Genomic DNA, 15646 nt, shown 5'->3' with positions numbered 1-15646 from the left:
TAATAATGAGAAACTGAAAGCTGCCTAAATGCCCAGGGATAGTTACATGGATAAACTGTGGTGCGTTCACCATGGATCACTACACAGCAACGTGGATGAAGAGCCTGTAACGACGTGAAGTGATACGGATGGCTCTCACAGACATAATTCTGAGCAAAAGACAGACACACAGCATGTGGTTCCAATATATAAATTTAATAACAGGAAAATGGCTATAAGGTGTCAGAAATCAGGACAGGTAGCTGTGCTCTGGGGGTGGAGTAGGAGATGCTGGCAGTGTGCTAGTTCTTGCTGGTTACACAGGTGTAACCACCTTGTGAAATGCTTTGAGCTCCACGTGTACGGCTTGTGCACACTGCCGTATATCCATGTGATGCTTAGGTTCTGCTTTAATAAAATCTTCAATAGGAAGAGCAGCTTGCGTCTTGCAGGGTATTACCCCCTCCAGCACTGCTCCCTGCCACAGGATGAGCACTCCTGACTATTATGAAACCACTTACTTAAAAGTATTGAGAGTGTCACGTATCGCACTCCCCTTGGCAATATTAAGTTTTACCCTACTTCAGTAGTTATAATAAAATTTTAAAGTCATGATGCCATGCGCCTACCAGAACCACCTGCTGCTTTATGTGTTATTTGGCGGCCACTGTAAAACCGCTGTAGAGAACCAAGAATGCGGTTGGCCACGGTAACAGAGCGCCCGTCGAGCAGTGACTCCAAGTTGGATTATCCCGTGGCAGTGGTCTAGGGTCGGAGCCGTGCCTTGGTGACATCCTCGGGACGCAGCTCTTTCTGTCCTCGCGCCCTTCCCTCTGCAGGCTGGCTTAACACTCCCAGCTGCACGTAGGCTCTGCACATCCGAGCAACTCGTCGACTCCCAGGAAGAGAGGAAAGGGTGATAACGAGGGCAGCGCTCTCCTCAGCTCGCCTGTGCCTCCCCCCTCAAAATCAGGGGTGCACATCCCCAGAATGCCTCCTGAGGGGTCTTCTATTTATAGCTCATTGGCAAGGACGTTATTACGTGGCCGGAAGAAGCTAGGAAATTTAGTAGTTAGCTTTCTCGTCTGTACAGTAGAGGAAGGAGAGGACACAGAAGGTTGGAAGTGACAGTGAAGTGAGCCAGCTTGCAGTGCTTGCTACTGCATCATGCAGTTTCTCCTGCTTTTTTAAAATTTAATATTATATTATATATCTTTCTTTTACTATACCCAGCACTGATCAACTCTAGAACTCTTAACAGCTTGACCCCTAAGATCCAAAAAGTGGTCTTGGCAAGGTGACCCCTCTTTCAGGGGACAGCACCCGCAGTCCACTCATCAAAGAAGCATTGCCATTGGATTTTCACAGGCAAGGTGTCCGTCCTGCAGAGAAGCCAGACGGCACCTTCCCCAAGAGCTGGAGCTGGAACCACAGCTTCATCAGCTTCAGGCGTGTGCTTCTGACCGTAGTCTGTGCTCAGTAGATAGTCATGCATCCTTTGTTTAGGAACCAAGAACCAATGTCATCGTGGAACTGCATCGGCTGCCGCTGCCTTTGTCATTGTGGTCTTGGCTTCCTAGCCCTCTCTGCACCTCATTAAGCTTTATGTGCGGAAGGAGTACTTAACTAGTCAATAAATTAGACCTGAGCCTGCTGTGGTTCCCACCACTCATCACTGCCAACGACACTTGTTTGTTCGACTCCAACGCTATCTGTCTGGACCAGTTTGTATCCAGTCACGCTAATCTCAAATTAGTGACCGCAAGGACAGCTTTGAAGAACAGCTACTGAGCTTTTCATGGTAAAATAAGAGAAAAGTAGGTCTTCCTGTAAAAAGCATTTTTTGAGGCCCATAATGATGTTATAATTAAAATTCTTGTTTTAAATATTTTTCTTCAGCTCATAAAACTTCTCTCTTTGGGTGGCCCTTTCCCTAGGTGTGTAAATGTCCTTTCAAAAATCTATCTGAAGCCCATTTTGATTAACATATTCGTGAAAACCACTTCCTAACAGTTTATCCAGACTCTGAGATCTCGTGGCTTTAATGCAAGTCTGGCCTTGGATGGTGGGAGCTGTCTGCCCACCGTGAAGTGACAGTCTCATTTTAGGACAGCAGTAGGAATCCTCGGGCCACCTACTCAGTTAGGAACTTTGATTGGCTGCTCCTTCGCAGTGCCGTGGAGGTGGCAGAGACTCTCTCCTCTGCCAAGCTTTACATTAGTCCTGTGTTTGGCCTGCCCAGCCCAATCTGAGCAAGAATTATGCTAAGTCACCCCTTCACCCTTGACATCTGACCACCCTGTCACCTGATCAGGTTTCTCGTCCCCGCTTTTGATGTCTGAGTCTTGGCCTGTCTTTACCAGGAATCCTGTTAGGTCAGTTTAGCAGCCCCCTCCCCCCTTCATGTCTCCTCTTAGTAATTTTCCATCCCCTGACCCTTCCCTCTGCTCCTTGGCAAACCCCCAGCTGTCTTTGCTGTCTTAGGAGCTGAGCCCCATCTCTCTCCTACATTGCAATAGTCTTGAATAAAGTCTTCCCTGCCGTTTTAACAAGTGTTAGAATAACTTTCTCTTTAACAGAGATTGAATAGGCAGTTTTTAGAGTAACCAAGCACCTCAGTTTGCTCTGGCCTGAGGGGTCTCCCAGGATGCAGGACTTTTAGTTGTAAAACCAGGGCAGTTCCAGGCAAATCTGGACTCTCGGCCACCCTGGAGCTTATGCTCAATGAGTGTAACCTGTACCTGACACCACTTTGCCCGGGTCCCCCAAGCAAGTCATAAGGAGAGGCCCGGCTCCCGGAGAAGACATGCTAAGCTTTGGCCATCTGCATGAACTTAGCCCATGGGTGGCATTGGAAGGCAGGAGAAAACCAAAGGCTGAGACACTGCACGGATCAGGGGCCAGGAAGGCTGGAAGCTGAAAATGAGGGGACACATACGGTGATGGACAACGAAGTCTGGCAGCCTGTGTCTAAGTCTCGGAAAACCCAGAGGCACGAGAGATACCACGCTTGAGACTGGAGAGACCACCTTTCTCCCACAATGTATTCTGAAAAACATTCAGTCATAACATGGAGCACTGATGGAAACATCTTGCTACGTTGTCTTTCACACAAACGGGTATATGCATGTATATATCCATATAATCTCACTTTTTCATTCACAGGACACATACACACATGCCAAGAAATATATCTTACCAGTATTGAATTTGCAAGGTATTCCTGATAGAGGACTTGAGTTGAAAATTAGCGTTAACTGGTATGCTAAAAGCAAATTAATACAGGAAAGGTGCTGAACCTCACTTGCAGATAGGGAAATGCTATAGTTTACTTACTTTTTTTTTAAAATTTTATTTACTTATTTGACTGTCTTGGGTCTTCGTTTCTGTGCGAGGGCTTTCTCTAGTTGCGGCGAGCGGGGGCCACTCTTCATCGCGGTGCGCGGGCCTCTCACTGCCGCGGCCTCTCTTGTTGCGGAGCACAGGCTCCAGACGCGCAGGCTCAGTAGTTGTGGCTCACGGGCCCAGTTGCTCCGCGGCACGTGGGATCTTCCCAGGCCAGGGCTCGAACCCGTGTCCCCCGCATTGGCAGGCAGATTCTCAACCGCTGCGCCACCAGGGAAGCCCGGTTTACTTACTTTTTTTTTTTTTTTTTTGCGGTACGTGGGCCTCTCACTGCTGTGGCCTCTCCCATCGTGGAGCACAGGCTCCGGACGCACAGGCTCAGCAGCCACAGCTCACGGGCCCAGCCGCTCCGCGGCACATGGGATACTCCCGGACCGGGGCACGAAGCCGTGTCCCCTGCATCGGCAGGCGGACTCTCAACCACTGCGCCACCAGGGAAGCCCCCAGTTTAACTTTTAAAAATCTTTTTCATTTTCCTAATTTGATGGGTGAAAAACAGTATAACATCCGAAGCTGGTGAGGGTGTAGGGAAATGATCTATCTCATACATTGCCAAGAATAATAAACATTTCTGGTGGAAATATAAATTAATTTGGGGAGGAAATAATCTAGCAGGATCGATTAAGGCCAACAATACTTATGTTCTGTGATTTCAGCAGTCCTTCCCAGAGGACTAGAATTTGATCCTACAGAAGTAAAAGCCCCAGTTCTCAACTGTAGTACAGAGCTGTTTATTGCGGCATTGTGATGGCAAAAAACTAGCGATATGTCTATAAGTGAGCGTTCGGGTTGTGGTTCTAGTGATCATGGTAGAACCACAATAAGGAATATATAAAAATTTTTTAAGTGAGGTACACACCCATATTGAGTCACGCCATGACATATTAAGAGGGAACCAGCTGTATAGTTACATTTTTTAAATAAAAGGGAACAGAAATCTTCACGATTATGTTTCGCATATCTGTATACGCAAGCAGAGAAAGGTATAGGAGATACACTAGTTTGTTTGCTGTTGCCACAATAATCCACTTCTCCTTCCTAAGAGGAAACCTCAATTATTTGGGAATAATTGCCACCCTCCACTGTAGATAGTTGTTAGGGAAACAAGAAATTGAGACACCTGTCTAAACTAAAGGTGCTGAAAGACTCAAAGCCTCCCTCTGATGCCCGTGGTCCAACCAGGATAGCACTGAGCCAGGTCTGCTGAGTTAGATGCTCTCTCCAAGGACTGGATCTTGGGAGGAAGGTGGGGATGTGGGAGCAGTGGTTGTCTGTCATTTATCCCGGTGGGCGGGTCTGCTTGGATGCTGGCGGGACTGTCCTCAGTTACTGTTACGGGGGCTGAGAGCTGGCTTGATTCCGGGCCACCCTTACACTCACGTCTCCAGGCGTCCCTTTAAGGCCAGACCCTACTGCAGCAGCGCTGGCGTCTCCCCGGCTGACAGCCTCTTCTGACTCTCACGCTGCTTCTAACATGAGCTGCTCTTGTGGTTGCTCAGAATCCACACCCTCGTAAAGTGGGAAAGTTTAAAGCCTGAGCCTATTTCAAAGCTTCTCGGAGGACCCAGTAAAGAGGCTGCACATACAGGGGAGACGAGGGATACCTGATAAGTTCCTGAGGACGCTGGCAGACGGGAAAGGCTCCAGGCTGCAGGGACTCAGGACAGTTTCTCTGCGGTAACAGCAGAGGACAGGAAGCTGCATATGTAGGTGAAGGTGTGTGTCACAGACACCGAATCTAGTGCAATCAGAGAGGCAGCGACCAGGAGGTGTATCAGGAATTTATTCCGGCGACTGAACCTTGCACCACAGTGGAGCTGATAAAACTGTCGCGGTGAGGCAGTCACTGCTGTGTCTGGGCCGGCCTCTGAGGCCCGCAGGGCTGGCAGTCGGGAAGTGACACGGGAGAGGCAAGGACAGACCAGAACGCGCACGGCTGGGCCCCTCACTGCCCGGGTGGCCTCAGCGAGACGCTGCAGGACTGAGATACACCCCAGGCCCAGGGGGCGGCGGAGCTGAGGGAGGACCCAGCTGCCACCTGTGCCCACCCGGTGAGCAGCAGAAAGCTGCAGCGACAGCGCTTTCACGCTCTGGGGCAAGAAAAGAAAACGGCTGCTCATGCGGCACTCTGCCTGCCAGACCTTGAGCAAAGCCTCCTGTGGCCTCTGCTAACCCCAAACCATGCAGGGAAGACAGTTCTGGGAGGCGTGGTTCCCACTTGGCTAAAATGGCATAATACAGATTCCAACACAGTCCGTCCTTTGCCAGCTTGGCAAAGACGGACTCCACCTTTAACCACACTAGACTTCCAATAAGGACTGTAGCAAACCCGCTTCTACCATGTTCGTGTCAGGCAGTTATCCTTCACCGAAGAAAAGCACGCTGACTCTTCCCCCCGCAAAACTGGGTATAAAGACCCTTATTCAACTTTAGATGATGATTCCTCTCCTAATTGATTCTTCACCTTTGATATCCTGTAAACTAGACACTGAGATATGAATTTAACTATACATCTTATGTTAGATAATATGAGGCTGGAAGGGAGGAGGGAAGAAACTCAGCTAATATATACACAAATATGGTCATATCACAATAAGGAAGAGATACGCATAGCTACGACGATCTTTGTTTCTACAGCCGGTCATGTGGTCATAGCTGGGATTGACAGGTGCTTCCTCCTGCTGCCCAGTCCACAGTTCCTTTGCCCTTAGCAAGCACCTTGGCTGGCCATGGGCTGTGTAGCTTTCCATTGGCTTTAATCACAAGGCCTGGGAGTACTGAGAGTCCCCTGCATTCCGAATGGAAATGTGGAGTTGTAGGGCAAGAGGTAAACAGGTCAGCTGTAGGCAGCAGTAGATGGCCCAAGATGATGATCGGACGGAGTGCGAGAAAAGCACGTCTGGGAACTTGATGAAAGTTAATAGAGACCCATCGAGGAACTTGATAAGTGGCAGTACAGATAAGCAACAAATGTCAGCAAACGCTTAAGTATTATGAGCCAAGTTAGTATTGCAGTGTACAAGGTGATAGCCGTTAAGTTCCCCTGATTTAAACCTTCCTTGAGCACGTTTTACTTTACCAACTCCCAACTTCTCCAAGTTTCCCATCTTAGCAATAAAGACATGAAGAGGAAGGATGATACTGAATCAAGCAAGACAGAAGAGAGGGTCGGAGGGAGAGAGCCAAGGACAAAAGTGTGGAGAGAGGGAGGAAAGAAAAATCCTAACACGGGTCAGCACAAGCCCCTGACAAAGTCTCTTCTTTTTTTTTTTTTTTGAAATTTTGGATCTTTATTTAGAATTAGGAAGGCTGGAATTAATAACTTCATATCTGAAAATACCTGATGCACAATAAAGCAACTGCGCCTAGGATGGGTTCCAAGAAAGGACTGCCTAGAATAGCAAACTACTGGCAAACATGGATGGGTTGGGTTTCAAGTGTGCTCTTTCTGATGACTCTATGGAAATAACACTGGTAAAGAAAGGATCACTGAAGCTTCCTTCTCTCATTCTAATGAACATGTTGTAGATACATGGAGTGAAATGCATAAATCATAAAGCCTAAAATAAAATGAAAGTTTCCATTTATGATCATACTATACACATATCCTCCAATACATTGAAATTTTCTGTAGGAAAGGAACGTGGAACTTAACACTGTCTGCATACTTCTCTGCTTTTTTTAAAAATGCTTTTGTGAAAGTTCTCATAGCTGCCGGACATAGGCAAATAGATTGAGTAAATCCTCCGCCTTAGAGATGTATTAGAATTATCCAGAACTCTATTAAATCATTTAATGCTTGAAACGCCTGCCTGTGCGAAGAGCTGTAAAAAGAGATTGCTTTCGTGTTCAGTGAGGTGCCTCTTTACTTTCCATAGTCTCACCTTCCTTTCTCTGCACAGGCACAGAGCAGATGCTTTCTTCCGTGTGAGTAACGCAGAAGCGGAAGGAGCACCGATATCCTTAACATTCACCCCAGGAGCTTTTCTCATATTATGATAGAAACAGCAGAACGTCGATGACACCCAGTGAAAGCACACTGGTACTTTCTTTTCTTTGGTTTTCTGTTTGATTCTTCCTATGGCTTCCTCATCCCTGACCACGAATACTCTCATCCTTGTCCTTTTCTTTATAAGGAATAGTGTTTTAAGTGAGGAAAATGACTGGTTTACAACCGAGGAAAGGATTACTTTGAACCCTAGTCAGGAAATAGAGTACTGCATTAGAACTTTGGTGGAGCTGGGTTTTTAATATCTCAAAAAATTATCTTCAGAATTGGCTGGAAATAGAATGTTAATAAACAAAGAGTGACACTTTTAATTCGTAGCCCCTAAATTTGTTCTAAGCTTAAAGCTCAAAATTCTTGGTCATGTTAGAAGACCAGAAAAAGTATTTTAACTAATTTAAGGAGCCACATACCTAATTTTGCAACCAGTTTCTTTTGGGGAACAAATATTCATAAAAATGGTTATCTCATGTTGAAATGTCTGCCATTTTTGTAGTGAAAATGATTTTTATTAATATCTTGGGACAGTGTTCCTAAAACCCCTATATTTATCTTGATAGACACTGAATTATTTTAACTTCTTTTAGATTTTTAGTACTATTCCTTTTTTCCATGAACTTCACCACACAGTAGGCATCTGCATTGGATATATTCTGAGTAAATTTCACTGACTTTATTCATTTTCACCTGTGCTGTGCTAATAAGTCTCAAATTAAACAGCTCCATCAAGTCTCAGCAGCTGGCATTGTGCCCCACTGAGTATCACAAACTGTAAAAGGGTTATTTGGGGAGGCTTCATAATTATACTAAGATGAAAATGTTGGCAGCCAGGAGATACATATTTTTCAAAATTTGAGAGAAAATTTAATGAAAGTGCCACAAATATATTACTTTGGATGATAGTTTGCACTTAATATGAGGCCCTTTTCTCTCTGGACTTCAAAGTCTGGACTAATTAATTAGCCCTAATTCCCCTGTTTTCCTGATGGTCAAGCACTCAAGACAGACCTCCCGAGACCACAGAGCACAGCCAAGTAGAAGAAGTGCCGGCTGGGGGTCGGGAGACCTGTGAGTTAGCTCACACCTGTTGGGTGTTGGTCTTTGGGACTGAGTTTGTGACCTTGGATGCCCCAGCCCAGAGGCGGCAAGCCAAGGCCCACAGGCTCAGTGTGGCCGGCCGCCTGCCTTTGTGAATAGAGTTCCACTGGAACCAGCCCTGCTTGCTGGCACACGTGTCCTCTATAGCTGCTTTCGTGCTGCAGTGGCAGGGTTGAGAAGTCAAAACAGAGACTTCATGGGCCGTAATGCCTGAAATGTTTTCTGTCTGGCCTGTTGCAGAAAAAGTTCGCTGACCCCGGGCCTAATCTCTCTGGACTTGTCTCCCCGTCTGTAAAATAAAATGCAATAGTCAAGGGCTTCCCTGGTGGCGCAGTGGTTGAGAGTCCGCCTGCCGATGCAGGGGACACGGGTTCGTGCCCCGGTCCGGGAGGATCCCACGTGCCGCGGAGCGGCTGGGCCCGTGAGCCATGGCCGCTGAGCCTGCGCGTCCAGAGCCTGTGCTCCGCAACGGGAGAGGCCACAACAGTGAGAGGCCCGCGTACCGCAAAAAAAAAAAAAAAGTGCAATAGTCAATAGCATAGCAACTTCCATTAGAAGAGGCAAGTTTCAATTTTGCCCAACTGTGACTGTCTGATGGTGCCTTAAAACCAAGGTGAAGAATCCCTAGCAGTGATGTTAATTCATTCAAAATGCACCCATCTACTCTTTAAGTTATTTACCCATCATCCGCTTGGCATCAGGCACCACACTATAAACACCTGGGGATATACTTGCTAAGAGCAGTTAAGACCCATTTCAGTTAGTAGAGAAAGGACTGTGTGGGTGTGCGATGGGGATGCTGTGTGAGATGGCCAAGAATTTTAAAATCAAGTCTTTTGGTATTTTAAATGTAAGGGTTGGGAGGAGGGCAAGCTCCCGCATTGGAGGTCCCCTGCCCTGAAAATGGTTTACAGACGCGTCAAGCAGCCATTACACTGAGCTGAGATGAGCTTGCACACCGTGGTCGGCTTAGTCAGCCTTGATCCAGCCAGAGAGCCCCCAGTTATATAACTTCTTCATAATCACAAATAGAAGGGACCAAAGAAATTCTTTCTCAAGGCACCAGAGATGTTTCATGGAGTGGGACGTTTGAGCGTGGACATAGGAAAAAGAGGTATGGTCTGCACAGGCGCGTACGTGGAGGGTTGTTTCAGGTGGAGAGGTCCAGAGTCGACAAAGCCAAGGGCGTGAGAAGTTCCGGATGTGTCTGAGGAAAGGCGAATAGCCCAGGTTGGTGGGAAGAGGCCTGAGTAAAGGGGAGGGGAGCGGGAGAGAAGCCTGGGAGCCCGGGTTCTGGAGCGGGTAGGTGGGCGCATGCTGAAGGTCATGGGCGACTGTGCAGGTCGCAGATGGCGGGCTAGAAGGACTGAACTTCGCTCCGCGAGCAGTGGGAAGCTGCCGGAAGTTTTGGGACAAGAGCAGTAAGGGCTGTCTGGAGAGTACTGTTCTGAGTGTTGTGGAACTAGCAGTACTGCTTTGCCTGCTGTAAACGGGAGCAGGCATTTTCCAAATGGGATCAAATGAAAGACCCGCTTCTACTGCCTCAGTTTCAGCCCCTACATTTTTGGATAGGGATTCCTAATAGATGGACCCTGCTCCGAGAGAAACGTGGGCAGTTAATGTTTCTTCGCACACGGTTTTGCCACGAAGGTCTGCAGCCTACTCCTTTGTAGTGTCTTCTCAGCTCCGCCCCTCGGGGGTCTGTGCCTGGTCTGCCGCCTCACGTTCATTCCAGGCCGGGCCTCTGCTCAGGCTGCTCCCCCACATGAGGGTTGGTCCCCTCCGCCCCCTCCCCTCCCCCTCCGCCTCCCCCAGAGCCCTCTCACAGCACACCTCCTCAGAGAGGCCCTCCGTATTCATCGCCGTCCCCGTGGTATCTCCCTGCTTTGAATTGCACTACCTTATACTACTCATGCTGGCATGTAACATGCTGCTTCTAGACTGGAACTCAGTCATCCCGTGGGCGCATCTTGCTAAGCCTTGCTTCTTAAGCCGGGCCTACTTGCAGTGCACCGAAGTGCTACATCAGCGTCTGTTCAACTGAAGTGAGTTCCTGGTAACCAGGCTGCTTCATTTTACGAAATGTGTTCGGTCTGTGCTCACGGTTGTACCAGCGCCCAAGCCTTCCTCGTGTAACTCTCGGTGGACCTGGGCTTCTCCCGGGGAGCGGTGGTGTTCTGGACGAGTGGCAGTGAAGAGGCATGGGTACGGGAGCGACTGAGCCCAGCAGCCCCGCCCTGCAGAGGGCTGACTGCTGACACCCACACTAGAAGGCACTTGACGAGCTGGGGAAAAGAACAACTCGGCCATTTTGTGATACTGCCTCATTTTCTCTACAAAGTAATTATTTGATCTTTTTGGTGTAGCGCTACATTAGAACATAGTTATCCACAATTGTTTATATTTCTACATCTATAAACATGAAAGAACAGGCCTATTTGATTTCCATGAATCATACAGATATTAGACTTATGATTTTACTATGACTTCCCCAAATGTCGTCCGTTTAGCGCATTGACAAATCTGAGGAAAAACAATATCTTAATATGCCATTATACCACATGATAATGTCAGAGAGTCTCCTTTTCATTAGAATTACTTAGCGTTATTCAATGATTCATGATTGTTTTACTGTGTATAATAACTAAAATCATGTGGTACGGCTATTTCTTATAAAATCCTATGTTCTAGGATATTTTAACCTTAAATAAAGGATACATCCACTGAGTTCTAATTTGATAGAAATTATTGAATCCTAACTCATGTTTTTACCTGTACCATGTTTCAGAACATGTGGGGAATAGCCTTTGCATGTATCCGATATCTCACCGAAAATTCCCTTCAATCTGTCCTATTCCTGCCACTGATCATAAAGCAATAAGTCTAGAACGTGGCAGTATTCCCTCTTGTCATAGCTTTCCAATTATTGAAAATTAAGTAACTCCCTGTAGAGGAGAAATCATTAAATATATAGTAAATAATGAGGTTAATTAATTTAACCCCTTCTAATTAGGAAACTAATTAAATCAGAAAATTAAAACTGACACAAGACATTAAAATAGGGAAACCCTGAACTTAGATCTAACAATCATCTCTTCGTCCTCAACCAGTTCCAAAAGAGGAATGAATACGTATTAGCTACAAAAATATGAATCAGTGGACTATTTTCAACCTATATCAAGTTAAACTTTCCATACCACAAATACTATTTTTAGAGTTTACCTTTTTTCTACTTCTGTTATACGTGAAATTGAATCTTCTTTCAATGTTTTAAAAGAATGAATTAGAGTAAGTAAAAAAAGATGGACTTAGCCCCAAATCTGCTAGTAACTGTCATCATGAACAACTCACTTAAACTCTCTAGGCCTCAGTTTTCTTTCTCATCCCCAGTATATTCTAGTAAAAAGTGAGAGTGACAGTGTCTTGGAGATGGAAATACATCTGAATAGGAGGAACAGTAGAGAACCAGGTCCTAGCCTAGGATCTTCATGAATTAATTGGTGAACAATCTGAGATAAAACTAAGGATACATTTTCAAAGGAGCCCAACTCTCTCCACAACCTGAAAGTGTCATGCCCATCAACATGATCTTTGGATATAATTTCTAACCTCCAGGAAGAGTCTCAGAATAACAACAGAATTAGATTCAAGTCGTGGTGCTTAGTGCCACTGGCAATGGTGTTTCCAAGCTTAAAAATACCTAAGCAGGTATCCTGCTGGAAGTTTTTGGACTCTCCATCCTTTTGACGTTGTTCTCACGCTCCACGCAATTGACAAGGACATGGAGCCTCGTGGTCCAGGCCCCTTTTTGGGATCCACTCTGGGGAGGTGGGTTAATACGGATTCCTCAAAGCCAGCACCAAAGATCATTGACACAGAAGGAATCTCTGATAGACACTTGATCTACAGGAAAGTGAGTGGCCCCAGTTTGTAGGGAACCTCCCAAGTTTCAAGGCTCTCACTGCAGTACCTGGCGCCTGTGAACACTGCCAGAGATTACATGCAGCCAATGTGGGCTTGGTGGTGGTATAAACCACTGATGGGGAACAATTTCTTCCGCCAAATTTGAATACTTCATTCATTCATTTAACGACTATAAACAAATGTGTTCTGATTCCTTGGCATGTCAATGCTGCTGGGTGCTTGACATCAAATGGCCAATACAATTCGTAATGACTATTTTTACACACTTCAAAGGCCATAAATGAAGCAATAGTTAATTCGATAGCCAGCCTGCTACAAAGCAGTTAACCTTCAATAGCCAGTAAGCTGCTTTTTTTTTTTTCTCCTATTACCAGAGCTACAGGATTATTCTACACCCCAAATTCAACAACCTGCTCTGGTGGAACTCCAGGATCTTCATATACTTGGCATTTATTTTGCATTATTCCCCATTTTCCCCTTGTATCAAATAGCCAATTACTTAATCTCTAAAATGTGCAACTTTTTATTCAGCAACACCAGCATTCTAACCTCACACCTCTTATGTGGCCTCCTCCCCTCCAAGAATTGCTCCCTTCTCATCTGCCCCATCTACGAAGTTTGCCTCAGCTATCCTGGCACACAGGGACCTCTTGTCTAAATCTTTGCTGCATTTATTATTATTAATAATTCCACTAGTGTTAGGCTTGTGTATCCAAGTATTTGTTAGTTTTATGAGGGCAAACATACCATTTTACTTGAAAGAAAAAAATTTCTCAGTGTCCTACCAGGTTTTCATGTGCATTATATAATTAGGGTCACAAGTGAAGCAGCACATTCAAATTAGGATCATCTGAGAAAGCTGATTTATAAAGGGATTGCTACACAGGTGTAGGCAGGATGTGTGGATGGTGAGGGAACCTAGGTCCAAAGGGATGAGAGGAAGGAAAGATGACCAGAGCCTGGAAGGAGAGAGTTGTATAGAACAGATGACTTTGCCATCTCTAGGCAACCTGACCAGGAGCCTGGGAAATAAACACTCTAGTCCCACTCTCCTCCCCTCTCGGGTCTCTGCTGGGGTTCCTCATTCAGCAGATTCAACTGGCAACCAGAGTACGAGGGAGCCTTTTTTTTTTTTTTTTTTTTTTTTTTTTTGCTGTACGCGGGCCTCTCACTGTTGTGGCCTCTCCCGTTGCGGAGCACAGGCTCCGGACACGCAGGCTCAGCGGCCATGGCTCATGGGCCCAGCCGCTCCGTACTTAAGTACTCCGTAGCTTAAGTACTTAAGCTCCGGAGCTTAAGTACTCCCTTTTGTGGAAAGGTTAAATGTTGTAGTCTATAAACCCAAACTAAAGGTTTACTAAACATTGATAATATCTAACTTCAAGGGGTATGTGATTAGCTGAACGTAATGAGAGCAAGACTGAGATTGTTGTATACAATAGAGATGCATTTTTTAAAAGCCATTTGGAAATACTTATCTAAATAACTGCCTCAAGTTCCCACCAGTAAGTACAATTTGAGTTAAATATTCCCAAGTTTACTTTTCCATTTTTTAATTTCACATTTCTTTTATTTTTTCTAGCTTCGTTATCTAATTTTGCAAAATAAATGAGAAATGTATTACCCTATTTATCAAATTAGTATTAAACAGGCTGTTTATTCTCTGAAGGTTATCAACAAAATGATCATGCTTTGAACTTGGTTGGGAGAACTGTAAATATAGTAATGCTCAGTGTCGTGTTTGGGGTCATACATGTGTCAGTTAAAGAAATACAAAGCTTTTGTTAAATGAACTGATACTTCCTCAGAACATCCATTATCCACGTGAAGTTAGATTTCATCTAAAGATGTTTCTTGTACATTACTGGCAAAGCAGCAGTGTTTGATACACTCTACCCGAATGTTTTCTTTGTAGGCCACTGACCCAGGGCCTTCCTGATGCTGGTGTGATAAGGCCCACATATGTGTACAACACTGACCTTGCATAATTTCATGTTTTACAATCTCTAGACAGGTTGATGAGATTTTAAATAACAGGTTTCTTAGTCCCATAATCTGCCTTCTTGACTATCAGAAGTCACAGTAGGGTAAACTTGCCCTGCTGAAATGTTACAAGTTCTTTTTTAACTTACAAAATAAAATACCCGGTTGAGGTATGTTTCAAGTCTTTTAATATAAAAGTAGATGCTTAAGGCTTCCCTGGTGGTGCAGTGGTTGAGAGTCCGCCTGCCGATGCAGGGGACACGGGTTCGTGCCCCAGTCCGGGAAGATCCCACATGCCGTGGAGTGGCTGGGCCCGTGAGCCATGGCCGCTGAGCCTGCGCGTCCGGAGCCTGTGCTCCGCAACGGGAGAGGCCGCAACAGTGAGAGGCCCGTGAACCGCAAAAAAAAAAGTACATGCTTAGTTCCTGTTTAACCAAGAAAGAAAAAAGCTATCAATAAATAAGTTCTCTCACACAGGTAAATAAAAGGGCATGCTAATTTTGATTTGCTACTTAGAACTAATTTATCCCTCCTACATTTTCTTAACATGGAAGGTAAAATGTTACAGTGGTCAATACCAAATATATGTTTGGGTATTCAAAGGAAAGACAGTACATTCTTATTCATTCAGGCAAGTACTGAATGTTTTTATTATTTATATAAAAAAATTGTTAGCTTTAGAATAGGGCTGTTTCAGACTGTTCAAAAGACAAATGAAAAAAGCAAAAAGCAGGATATTTAAAAGGCTTAATGTATGCTTACTTTCTGCCCGTACAAAATCACTTATTACATACGTGCGTGCAATCAAAACCGTATTCGCCGATTAAAAAGAGCCAGTGTCCATTGTATTGCGTCCTGGTCAATGAACCAACCACGTCAACTGTCTCTTTCAGAACTGCTGTTATCGCAGAATAGAAGTAATACAAGGGCCTCAAAAATGAGTTAATGTTATAGGAGGCTGCCTCAATAATTTTGCAAGGTTTCTCTCTCGACCAATTTCACTAACATTTACTTAAAAATGTCTTTCCGCTTAGCAGTTAAGAAGAAGTAGGCCTTATTCACGTCCCTTTCGATTCTCAGGCTTCTCAGGACTAGGACAAAGCCTCCTCCCCGGGGAAGGCTGGGGTCGGGCCGGCTGCACCACCCCCCTCCCCCCTCCCCCGCGCAGGTGAGCCGGGAGCAGCGCGCGGAGCGCAGGTGCGCGCAGACCCCCGTGCTCCTCGCGCCGCGGCGCCGCCGGATGACGTCAGA

The sequence above is a fragment of the Monodon monoceros genome, unplaced genomic scaffold (genome assembly GCF_005190385.1).
Source record: "Monodon monoceros isolate NGI ecotype Baffin Bay Population unplaced genomic scaffold, NGI_Narwhal_1 Super_Scaffold_2, whole genome shotgun sequence".
Lineage (NCBI taxonomy): Eukaryota > Metazoa > Chordata > Mammalia > Artiodactyla > Monodontidae > Monodon > Monodon monoceros.
The sequence above is the reverse complement of the archived record's forward strand: the minus strand, read 5'-3'. Positions refer to the sequence as shown.